Source organism: Lactuca sativa, chromosome 9, assembly GCF_002870075.4.
Source record: "Lactuca sativa cultivar Salinas chromosome 9, Lsat_Salinas_v11, whole genome shotgun sequence".
Lineage (NCBI taxonomy): Eukaryota > Viridiplantae > Streptophyta > Magnoliopsida > Asterales > Asteraceae > Lactuca > Lactuca sativa.
This window is the reverse complement of record NC_056631.2, coordinates 211,614,707-211,627,842: the sequence shown is the minus strand read 5'-3', so window position 1 is coordinate 211,627,842 and position 13,136 is coordinate 211,614,707. Positions and strand designations below refer to the sequence as shown.

The following is a 13,136-nucleotide window of genomic DNA, read 5'->3' as shown; positions in this document are numbered from 1 at the left end:
TGCTTAACCGTAAAATTAGGGTTTGAGAACACTGAGCGTATGTTGGGCATATGCCCCTCCGCACCCGCAATCATTCTCCTTTATGCGTTGCACATAACCCAGCTTACACTGGGCATACACATGCGTCTACCACCTTGCATGCATGGTCCTTTCTTGCCATCTTTTTCCACTAAGGACCAATATTGCCAATAAGTTCAAAGTGCTATAACTCCTTCATTATAAGTCTATTTCCGACGACTTTATACCCACAAAAAATTGGCGAGAAGTCCTATGCTCCTAACTACACACCCAATCCTTAAAAGCTTTCGAATGAAGCCCGAGACCCCATAAAAGACTGAATCGATTATACCCTGGGCCTCTGAAACCCCAACCGAAGTACTTTTCAAAATGGGGAGTTACAACTCTGCCCCACTTAAATTGGACTTCGTCCCCAAAATCCGCTACGGCCAACTACCACGCAGCCTCCATTACTAGATAATAGTCCTTTAATGACGCGCAAACAATGACACGCGCTGATAGAGGACACGCATTTGTACGTGCCCTAAAAAACAATGTTAGCTTTACAAAATGTGAAGGATAGAAGGCACGTATTTTTGTGTGCCCTAAAATTAATGTCCAAAAAAAAAAAAACACGGAGGGCACCTACCATAAAAAGCGTGTCGTGTAAAGATGTCATTTTATATTTTTTTTAGGGAGGCGCGTTCTCGCTTTTTTTTAATCAGCGATGGTGGGAAATGAAATCCCAAAAAATTAAACACCTGCCTAATGCTTCTCTCCTTCTACAATCCTCTAACAAAAGAACCTTAATGCTATTGTGAGGCTGTCAATCCTTTTGAAGCAGTCCGTCTTCCTATACCTTGATCTGCACTTTCTCTCCCTTCTCTTTGCAAGCCCTAAGCCACCATCACTAGCATCGAACCCAATAAGCTCAAAGCGGTCATGGATTCTGTAAAGAGTATTTGTCTCGTATGTTTTCATCAGCATGTTTTCATCAGCGCCATCAGACACTACTCTCTCTCCCTTCTCTATCCATGATGTCGCCAAGTCTTCGTATATTTTCATCAGCACCATTCGACAAAAAGAACTAGGGCTTTGAACCACAACTCAATAAATTGTTCAGAGAGATCCAGCGGCTCCTCTCACTCAAAACACCTTCGATTGAAGGTTATGTGACTCCTTAATCTCCTTATTCTCTCTTCGTCGTTGTCGTATGTCGCCCTCCCTCGCTGTCTCCTTCTATCTCTGCCCTTCTACTTCTCCCCTGAACATTCTTAAGACTAACAATAAAGGTATTTAGTTTACTTAAGCTGGATATCCAATCTCAACGATAAAGTAGCGATGCGTGACATGGACGTGTACATGGAACAAGAAGAGAAGTATACTGAAGCTATTTTAGCAGACACTGATCGCCTTCAATCCAAACTCCAACCAGAAATGGCATCTCGCATGTCTTCTCATGCTCTCCACTCCTCCATTTCGTCGGGGCCCCTAGTACCTTCAAATTCCATTTGCACTTCATCTGAAGCTTGTTGATTTCTTTTGGATCTGAATTCAAATCATGTGTTCTTCTTAAACAATTTGGAGGTGGAATTCAGGTTGTATTTATGTGTTTTCAACCACATATTCAAAGGTATTATTATACTCTTTATGGGTTTCATTTCTTTTATTTCATTTATTTTTCTTTCAAGAATCATTCAAACTTCAAATTCTTTAGGCTTTTCTGATCAATGCAGCTGATCCTCTCTCTAGTTTAACATTCGTGTGGGAATGTGAAGCTTGTGCACATTGCATTATCGAGTACTTCCATAGCAATGATAATCATGTGATTGCTGGTGCATTGTTAGGAGTTGGGGTTGTAAACGGTGGTATTAAGAATGATTGTGACCCTGTGAGTGCTTAATTTGCATTTTTGTTTCTGACCTATTGTTGTTGGTTGTTGGTTGTGATTTTATTTTGGGTTGGGTTGTTTCAGGTGTTGGCACTTTTTGCTGATTATCTGGATAAAGAAGATGCTTCCATTAGAATTGGACCCATAACTAGTCTGGGCCTTGCATATGCGGGTACCAAGAATGAACAGGTAGGTCCCCATAACTGTTCGATGATTTTCCTCTCAGAAAGGTTTTTATCTATGATTGCTTTGTTTTAATGGATCTTACAAAAGGATTCTTGAATCTGTTATTTTATAAGATCAAGTGCTCACATTTAATTTTTCTTTTCTTCACATTGACAGTGATCTAGCTACAGAAAGAATCCATGATGCTAAGAACGTTATTTTCACAGCTCAGCTACCTCCAAAAAAAGGTGAGAAATTTTCTTCACTTTTAAAGACATTCAGTCATTACAAAAACTAAAATGAACCAGCAAAGTACAAGAAAATTTAGAAACTCAGTTTCATCATTTCAAAGATGGATTGTGTTCTTGCAATGATTACTGGTGAAAAATTATGAGTTTGTGACACTTTATTTCACTTTTTAGCCTTATTGAACAGAAATTTTATCATATCTTCTGACAAAAATCTTGTTTAAAATGGTAAATAGAGAACAAAAACACATCAAAATGACAACATCTATATCATATAACATTATAACCCAGAGTTGAATAATTTACATGATGATAAAGTTAGCATTTTTCTTAGAAAAACACCACAATGTTTATAAAAAAAATACACATTCATACTTGATCACCTTGTGATTTGGGCATTAATAGCACTGGTTAAAACTGAAAAAGAAACGTTTTGGCTTATTATGTTCCATTTCTCTAGGGGTATCCCCTGTAAAATTGCAGACTGCCATTAAAGCACTTGTGTCTGGAGATTCTGGAGACATGGGGGCATTTTCATTAACAAAGAGGCGAGAAGGAAGTATGGGTTTGGAGGGCAAAATGGTCGAAAAATAATGTAACAACATTTGTATGATTTGACTGAAGTTTGGTCGAGCATCTGGATCCTCCATCCAACATGAACTCAGAATCATTGCTAAATCTTCTAGTAGATCTTCCAAACCTGGCCTCATATTCTGAAAAAGATAAAAACCAAGTGAATATTACTATTTTACCCTTAAGGAGATATGGTTGAAGTTACTATTTTACCTTGAAATTTGCAGCATAAGCAACTTGAAGGTTGGACATTCCCTCAAAGGGTAGTCTGTTGTGTAAAAGTTCCCATAATATAATTGCAAAGCTATAAGCATCTACTTTCTGGTTGTAATGTTTCTTTTCTCCTTGCCTTAGTGTCACAGTGCCATATAACTATTAAAAAAGAAACATTCAAAAATCTTTATCTTTGATAAAAAAAGAAAAAAAAAGATTAAAAAAATTACCTCTGGACCCATCCAACGATATGTCCCTGTTTCAGCTATCATCATCTCTGTAACTGTCTCTTATCTTGCTAATCCAAAATCTACAAGTTTTAGTGTTCTTTGATCTTTTGTTAACACCAAGTTTTCTGTAGAACATTAGAAATTAAATTAATTATAGGATTTAATAGAGATCATTTGTCATTAAAAGTTTTATAATTCAAAACGGGTTAGGAATCATTGCCAATTTCTCACTATGATGAAAAACCGATTTTTTTTATCATATTTATCTGCCTCCAATCTTGCATCTTCTATATTCATCACATAACCAACCCACTTTATCTTCTTCATCATCTTTTCAGTAGCTGCATATATTTTCTCAGACTCAAAATTCACATAATCTTTAGCAACAAACTCATGAATGACACCATTGACTTCAATTGAGCTACAACCTGGAGACTTTTTAATAACACCCTTTTCTTTCATCTCTCTTCTTACCCTAAATGCATCTTCTAATCTACCAACTGATTTAGATATACCATCTAGAAGTAAATAGTCTCCACTATGAATAGTTTCCAAATTCATTATCTTCTTCAATGACTCTTCTCCAATTGTCAGGTATTGCCTAATTTTTTATAAACATTTTCAAATTGAAAGCTTGCTAAAAACTAGCTTGCTATAGGTTTACCCAGAGGAATGTTCTGAGGGTGTATCCTAAAGGGATACGAGTTGACTCATCTAACTACAACCCACTGATTGGGTGGATGCATGGAGCTCAGATGGTGGCATTTAATATGCAGGTTAGAAATATAATATATATATCTAACAATTTGGAATCTATTATGTCAAAATTTTCATATCCATCTCTTAAGCCAAACTGTGTTCCTTTGTTTGCTTATGTTTCTGGATTCATCTTCTTCTTTTATCTACTTATTCTGCAATTACAGGCTTACAGCTACGTGGATGTTCATAGAATTAGTAGTAGATTCTTATTTATTGAACTTGACATATAAACAAAGCTTAAGATACCAAACAGCAAAATACAATGTTTTCTTGTTTTCTTTAGCCATCACATATTCACATGTCATTTTTTTGTTTGTTGATATACTTTTTATGATCTATAATAGTATAATACTAACCTTCTTTTGGTTGTGTCAACTTTATTTCTACATAAAGTGGTTAATGTCATAATATAGTAACCAAGTCTCAAGTTTGTTCCACCAAGGTACTTTAAACTTTTTTTTGAATAGGTTTTGCCACACATGTTTCATTTATATGAGATAAGGTAAAATATAACTTATTTGACCTTTTTTAACTTTTGATTATAGACTTAACAGTGATGTGGCATCATATTTGATTTAATTTCTACCTTGATGATTCCAGGCCTCTGATTCGAATCATAGCCGACCGATTCCCATGGCAAGTGAAAAATGCTATTTTGTCAACTTTGACCATCATATATATAAATTTTGTGTTACTATTCAGTTTGCACGCCTTGAAGATGCTAGAGCTGCATAGAGTTTAAATGAAAAATTGTAGATTGCAGGTCGAATGATGAAGGTACAAATTTCTCCTGTGATTATGTTAAGATTAATCGTCTGGATGTTAGTGAATGACCATTTTACCCTTTCTGTAAAATTAGCCTTTTGACTTCACTTATTTCATATATCTATAAGAATGTACAAAACGGTTAATTTTTTTATATATAAAATTTGAATTGTAATTTGTAAATACTTATAGATTGAGTGGAATGTGAGATCTGGCCCTTTAAGAAACATCGATTCTACTCGAATATCGATTCCCGGGACTGTAAAGTATGATGACTCACAGCAGTGGTAAGTTTTTAGGTTTCTTATTTTTTGAAAACTAATTTCTTTTTTCTTTTGTCATTCCTAATTTTTATACAACATATCTTGATTCTTGTAAATTATTTGTTGGAATTTAGAAACAAAAGTTAACAGATTAGTAATTGACCTCCCTTGTAAATATTTTTACAAATATATTGAATTCCTTTTGTGCAAATTGATTGATCTTGTTGTTGTATGTACAACTATTGACATAGAGCACGATTGGAGGAAACAAAACAATATTGGAGAGGATGGTAAAAATTAACTCTTTGATATTTGTAGTCATTGAAGGAATTTTTTTTTATTATGTTTAACTTTCTATTTTTGTAAATAAAAAAAATTCAAGTATGAAGGCCTCTCGGAAAATGTTTTGTCATCTCCTGTCCTAAAGCTGTTGCTGTTGGCTGGAACAGATAGACTTGACAGGTATAATAAATGTTTATGGGCCTTCCATGTTAATAACAAAATACCACACTCTGTAAAACAGTTAAGGATTGTTTAAGCATATCACTTGTTTATGGGCCTTCTTAGGATATGACCTAATATAAATACTCCCAAGTTGCTATCTGTTTCAATAGAATTTTGTATAAAATTGTCCATATACTTTATGACACTTAGTTTTTTTTCTTACATTTCCTTTATCTGTAAGACAAGGAGGAATCTTCAAGGTCCCTTCTAGAAATGAGTAACCCCCTTTGTAAGAGAGCTTGCATGGCTGTCGGAATTCCAAATAGCTACATTTTATATAAAATTGTCCATATAATTTGTGTCTTTATTTAAATTTTCTTGAAGAATTAACATGGTTTATTAGTTGTTTCTGATAAGAACATGTTTATTGGCTGTCTGAAAGGAGGTGACACCTGGATTTGGGAATGGATTTCAAGCTACTCCAAAGACTAGCACTACCATCCAGATTCACAAAGTTTATGGAAGCTCTTATCGTTTGCCTTCTGCTCATACATGGTAAGATAATCATGTTTCTCTGTCAAATTACCTTTTTTCCCCTAAGCTATGGCACACTTCAAAAGAAGCATGCTACATTTTTCTATGTCAAAATTTTGCCTCTGAGCTATCTGCAGGCACTGCCAAATCCTTCAAAAGAAGCATGCTACATTTTTCTATGTCAACTTTTTCTAATGTTTTGGCTTTTGTTTGGCAGCTTGGATAATCTTGTAGCACATGATCGTCCATGCCACTCTTGGTAAAACAAATTTATAGTGTACTTCTTCCATTCATGTTAGTAATTTCTCATTATAATGTGTTGTTTCTTGTGCAATTTTATTTTTAGGAGGTATTTTACTTTATTAAATGTTTAAAGTTACAGGACATGAGTATGGACACATCATGGAACATTTTAGGGCAGTTGTTGGTCTTCCTCTTGGTGATCCATCAATGAAGTGGCCAACTTGCATCATGTAATAACATTTTAGGCGAAGATGTAGGTATATGTTTTTTTAATGAATAATGTAATCATATTTATGAATATGAAATAAAGTTTCTTATTTAGTATGCGATAATCATGTATAGGGAGAAACAATTTCTATTGATTTGTTTTATCTTTCCATGGATTGACTATTTGTATGACATTAAATTTTATGCAATGGATTGTATTTTTTGTATAGTATTTTATTTTTTGTTATGAGACATTAAATGCAAATTTAATTTGAAAAATAGTAAATCTATAAATAATATTTTTTTTAAACATTTAAAATTACGATACGTAAAAATGTGTGTCATCTTCATTTATGACATGGTCTTTCTTGACAGGGGCTTCTTTGATACGCATTGCGTGTCATAAATACGCACGTCGTAAGGTTACGACACGCAAATGCGCGTCGTCTTCCTTTATGACAGGGTCTTCCTTGATACGCATTGCGTGTCGTAAACGCGCGTCGTCTATAAACGACGCGCAAAAGCGCGTCATCTCTCTTTATGACAGGGCCTTCCTTGACATGCATTTGCGCGTCGTCTGAGCCTTTTACGACGCACAATGAGCGTCGTAAAAGGCTGTTTTTCTAGTAGTGCTCTGACGGCATCCCGATACGATGCATACTCTGTCTGCTCGGTCCAATCCTCGAAGGACCGTTTCTATTGGCCTTCCGACCGATCTTTCTGAGCAAAATGCTAACCCTTTTCTATAACTAAATATCCGGCCACTTGCAGTTCTGTCTCTCCACTGCTACTCGCTGAATACTTCCTCTAATCATGCCTCAGTGCTGAACGCCCAACCTAACGAATGGATCAAATAATCCTTCGAGTAAAAGATTCATCCTTGCAACAATTAGAATCCAATGACATCTGCGCAACATAATCAAATCCTTCCCTATGAGATTATTCAACCCTGCTGTGAGGGGCCTAGCACCACTCAGTTAACTGGCTACTCCATGCAAGAGTTCTCTTATCACTACCTAACCGGACTTCCTGCTGACTCTTTTCCACTTTCCAAATGAACCGGGACCACCCTGGTCCCAACTGGTATGTCATCATCTAGGTTACCGGACTCCCACCGGTTACTGAACCCAAGTTAAAACTCTATGTCGCTCCCAACGACTTCCGAAGAAACTTTGGCTATCTAAACCTGCTCTATCTACCTTGCCACTCTGGCTCTATAAGTCCTGGGATCCTCGATCCTCTACCTTGACACTACGGTCTCCACCAGGTCCCACCTACATTGCTATAAGCACACGGGCCTCACCCACGGGTCTCACCCGAACTATATCTCGGAGTGGCCTCCCCCAGAGGTCCCACCTATCTAGGGCTATGCAGGACCAACTCCATCCTGAAACTCGATGCACTATCCTTACTTGATCTCTATCATGCTATTTAGGAGAGACGGGCCTCACCCACACTCTACTAACTAGGAGATACGAGCACTCGCCCACTCTCCTCTAACTTGCTGCTAACGAAATGCTACGGCTGTCCCGCAACCTTTCTACTCTTCCCACTCTGCCTAACTGCTGGGGAATGCTACGGCGATCCCATAGTCTTACATCTTGACTAAACTCGTGTCCTGCCAAGAGAATCTCTAACCTGGTTCCCAACCTGTTACCAACTACCATGAATACACGAAATCAATATTGGAAAGTTTCCCAAACTCCCATATCGCACACTCTTCTATCCAAACAGCCACTTGGGCTACTTTCCGTCCCAACAAATTTGCGAACTCATCCCAATTTTGCACTTACTTCTGCTCCTGACCTTTAGGATAGCTCTCCCCTACTTCGATTCAACTAGATCCCTACAGCTCTAAACTTGGAAATGATTCCCAATCTTTTTCTCCGTCTAAAGGGTCGATCTGCTAACAACCAACGCTTACCACTACAAGTGCTTTAAAACTAACCAACACCAAATCTAAACCACTCTTGAAGACTAACAGAACAACTCCCGAGGCTCACTCACACTTGCTACAATGACTGCATCCTGAGAACCTGCTCTTAAGGGAAACATCTTCAAACTACTCCTCTAACATCCATGGTATGCAAATGGCATATCTCTTAATCATAAGCAGGAAACATAATTTCCAAAGTACATTAACTAACATCAATGCAATATCATAACAAATAAATCACAAATAAAAGCTGATAGGGAAGTGAAAGACATGCACCTGCCACATCGGGTGCCACCCACGTCTTCTTTGTAATCAACTGGAATGCCCTGCTCCTCGCCGCAGGTGCCCCTGCCCGGCCCTGACAGCCGTCGGTGCATGGTCGGGTGCTATCACCTTTCCTGCTAAAAGAAAAATCGGACACTAGGCCTTCTTGTGGCCCCGCTGACTGCAATGAAATCATATCAAGTCTGATCCCTGGGTGGTGGTAGCTATATAATCTCTACTAAAATGACCAGTCCGACCGCACTTGAAGTGGCCAGAATCACCACCACTACCGCTCCTGCACGCACCCTCGTGCGTCGTGCCACACTTTCCGCATCCGTTGCGGCTATGATAGTCCCTCGATGTCGAATCCGACCCTTTGGGTTTCTTGCCTGAATCTGTGGCTACCTCAATCTCATCTGACTTCCTCTTCCTGAAGTGCTCTAGGTCGATCTTCCTCTCCCTGGATCGAGTAATCATGTCTTCTCGCATCTTGCAGCTAGACCTACTCACAAACTACCTGATGTCATCCTTCAACATCTCGTGATATCGGGCCTTCTTTATCTCCTTGTCCGCGACATACTGTAGAAAAAGAAGAGCCCTCTCCCTGAACATGGTGGTAATCTCCGCCACAGTATCAATCATCTTTCATAGGTCCTGAAACTCCATGCTAACTACTGCACCTCAATCACCGGTGCAAACTCGGCCTTGAACCTGGCCAAGAAATCACTCCATGTCATCACGTCCAACGCGACTTCTTCCCCAATGGCATGTTGAACCTCCTCTCACCAATCATGTGCTCTGTCCTTCGGAAGACAGGAGGCAAGTTGGACCTTGTCCCCCTCGGGACACCGAATCGTACGGAAAGCATTGGCAACATCGGCCAACCACCTTTTGCTAGCGATGGGGTCCCAAGCCCCATGGTAATTTGGAGCTCCACAAGCTCTGAACTCTCGGAATGTCAGGGTACGTGCCCCTATCATGGCCATCATATCGGTATGAAAAGCTCCCAACTTCTTATCTAGAAGCTCTAAAATACCCTCCTTGACCGAACAAAATATCATAGGAGTCTAGTCTAGAATACTACGCGTAACCTTTGCTAAAATAAACTCTCTCATCTGCTCCCCGAGCTGTTCAGCTCATGAGCCCGAGCCCGATCCCTCATCGACGCCTGAATCGCCAACTACTCTACCCCATAGTGTCACCCTAATGCAACATAACTTAACTATCATCAGATCACTCGCGTGTACCACCTTGCATGCATGGTCCTTTCTTGCCATCTTTCTCCACTAAGGACCAATATTGCCAATAACTTCAAAGTGCTATAAATCCTTCATTCTAAGTCCATTTCTGACGAACTTTATACCCACGAAAAGGTGGCGAGAATCCCTACGCTCCTAACTACACAACTAAGCCTTAAAACATTTCGAATAAAACACAAGACCCCATAAAAGACCGAATCGCTTATACCCTGGGCCTCTGAAACCACAACCAAAGTACTTTTCAAAATGGGGTGTTATAGAGCTGGAGTAAGTGGTTCCAAGAATACCAATACATGTTTATTTTGATATATGATATGATTATGAGAATTGGATGCTAGATTAGGGATAATGATCTGCTCAGGATTTTATGATAGGAGAGATTCCTTTATATGCCTGATTTTATGAACTTTAGAATTGCATGCTAGTATGGTTTTTAGATAAGTGGATAGAATGGCTTGATTAGTGTATGCTGGTTAGATATTCAGTTGCCTGAATGATGCTTGCTTTGTGCTATGTGGGACTCTTAGCTATGTAAATCAACTACTAAGTGAATATGCTAAGTCACATGTGGCACAGGTTAAATAATCTCAAAGGGATGGATGTGAATCTATTGCGCAACTCTTGTTTGAGTCGAACCATTGTAGGGAAATTTCTTTTACTCGAAGGGTTATCTAATCTCTGTTGCATGAGAATGTATTCACGTGGTAGCTACTTGACATTGGTAGGAGTAATTCAGCAGCTAACGGCAGGGTGAGGTCGGGAACGTAGGAGAGCCTAGGAAATGCTTTAGTGGGTTTGGTTTTGCTATTTAGTGATCATTGGGTGTATCACTTTGAGATGATGACTTGGAGGATTCTGGATGATTACCGAGGAATGTATGAGTAGGTATGGAAGATAGTATTGGTCCCGTGCTACTGAAAGCACAAGATCCATACTCGAATCGAGGATAATCTTGGAGAATCTAGGAAGCTCCTGGGATGAGGATTTATGGGTATGTTCTGATACTTTGCATGTTGTATTCCATTTTGGTAATGAGAACTTGGGGAGGAGGTTCAGGTTCTGGTTCCAAATCAGGTGCAGTTACTGAGCCGATTAGCGAGCAGATACAGGAGCTCATCTCGTTAGAGATTACCCACGATATTATGGAGTAGACTCCTATGATCTTTTGTATAGTCAAGGAGGGGATTCTGGAGATCTTGGATGAACACTTGAGCGTGTTCCGTGCTGAGGTTTTGGCTATCGTTGGAGCTTGCACTCTTTCTTTCCATGAGTTTCGTTCTTGTGGAGCTCCCACGTTCTCTGGGGAGAACGAACCCATAGCCAGTAGGAGATGGTTAGCAGATATGGCTAACACATTCAAGACTAGTTTTTGTCCCGAGGAGTCGAAGGTGATATTTGCTTCCTACCTTTTGTAGGACATGACACAAGAATGTTGGGTGGAGGTAGGACGTGAGGTGGGTGATAATGATTCTGATGTCGTGGGATGATTTTTCGACCAGGTTCGATGCTGAGTTTGCACCAGTGATTGAGGTGCAACAATTGGCATGAGAGTTTCAGGACCTCCACTAGACTACCGAGATTGTGGCAGAGATCACTTTTAAGTTTCAGGAGAGGGCCTTATGCATTATGCAGTATGTAGCAGATGAGGAAATAAAGAAGGTAAGGTATCATGATATACTTAGGGATGACATCAGGAAGTTTGTGAGTATATCAGGGTGCAAGACCCTGAATGATATGATTTCTAGAGCCCGAGAGCGGGAGATTGATTTGGAGAACCTAGGGAAGAGGGGGCCAGATCAGGTGAAGATAATGGAGGGTACCAGGAAAAGACAAACTTTAGATCAACAATTGAGGGGCCAACAGGGCTGGGGTCAGTGCTGCATTTGTGTGGGAAACTGCACGATGGAGTTTGTCGTTCTAAGGGTTTGGGTTGCTACAAGTGTGGTAGCGTTGGTCATGTCATCAAGGATTGTCCTCAGGGGAGAGCCCGTTATATTTTCACTGCAACCACATGGGCCACAAGAAGGTCGACTACCCGATGTTGAGTTTAGGAGCAGTGAGTGCCCTTCCTCCAGTTACTTTGAGGATCATAGATGGTCATGAGGGTAGGGAAGGAGCCCCAACGGAGAGGAGTTGGGCATTGTAGTGTCAGGCAGGGGAGGCCAGGACTCCATCCAGTGATATTGCGGGTATGTATCTTTTGCTTTCTCTTTGGTTCTTATTAGTATTTATATTGCTTGAGATTTTGTATCGTTTTCGGTACACATTATCTTTAGTTTAATTCTCTGTTATTGTTTGAGTTGTATCACCAATAATTGATATATTCCATTTTCATGCCATGAATCATTAGTGGATATGAAGGGGTTGCATCTTGATGAATGGGTTTCAATGTGTTCGGTTGTTATTCTGGTTCTTGTTAGGGATCAGTTGAAGGGTATTGTGTGGAAGGTCTATGGTCAGGTTCAACGGGTTAGTTCTCTAGTATCGTCAGGGTTAAGTGGTTTTAGCATTTGAGCTTGGTTGGCCACTGTGAGTGCCAAGGGAAGTGCTCTATTGCTAAGGTTTTGGTCTTGTCACCAGCATAAAGGACGTCATGATTTGGGTGTTGTATCATTAAAAGCATCAGGAGTTATCAAATTTGCTGGGATTTCGGGGAGTATTCATTTGGTCTTCAAGGGTTGTGCGATGTTTGGGTTTGGCTAGTAATGGAACACTAGCATTGGTAAGCACGGGTTGTTAGCGGTTCAATCATAAGGGGTACGATGGATCGGGAATCCTACATTCGTTGTGTGCTAGGAGAGCTTCGTCGAATCAATGCGGGGGAGAACGGTTCAAATTTCCAGTAGTGGAATCAGGCGTGAAACTAGGATGATTTTCACAACCCCATCGGGGAGGAAGGCGGTCCAAGTGGTAGTATGGCTTGAGGATTGTGTGAGTCTATAGTTTAGGAAACTTCCCAAAAGTTGGTTAGCGCCTTCTTGATAACGGATATCATGATTTTGGTGGACCCAGTTTGGAGTTCTAGGCATGACTCGAGTCCAACTTGGGCGTTTGGCCGGGTGCATGTTTTACTCTAAATGTGTATGGATGGATTGATAGATGAGCGAGAAGACCATGGGTGGTGGCCACGATGAAATTAAAGTAT

At 39.7% G+C, this 13,136-nt stretch overlaps 1 pseudogene; it reads right to left on the bottom strand.

Annotated features, from left to right (window-relative positions):
• Positions 1 to 2,699: 2,699 nt before the first annotated feature.
• Positions 2,700 to 13,136, bottom strand: part of LOC111899052 (L-type lectin-domain containing receptor kinase IX.1-like) — a 39,991-nt pseudogene continuing 29,554 nt past the window's right edge.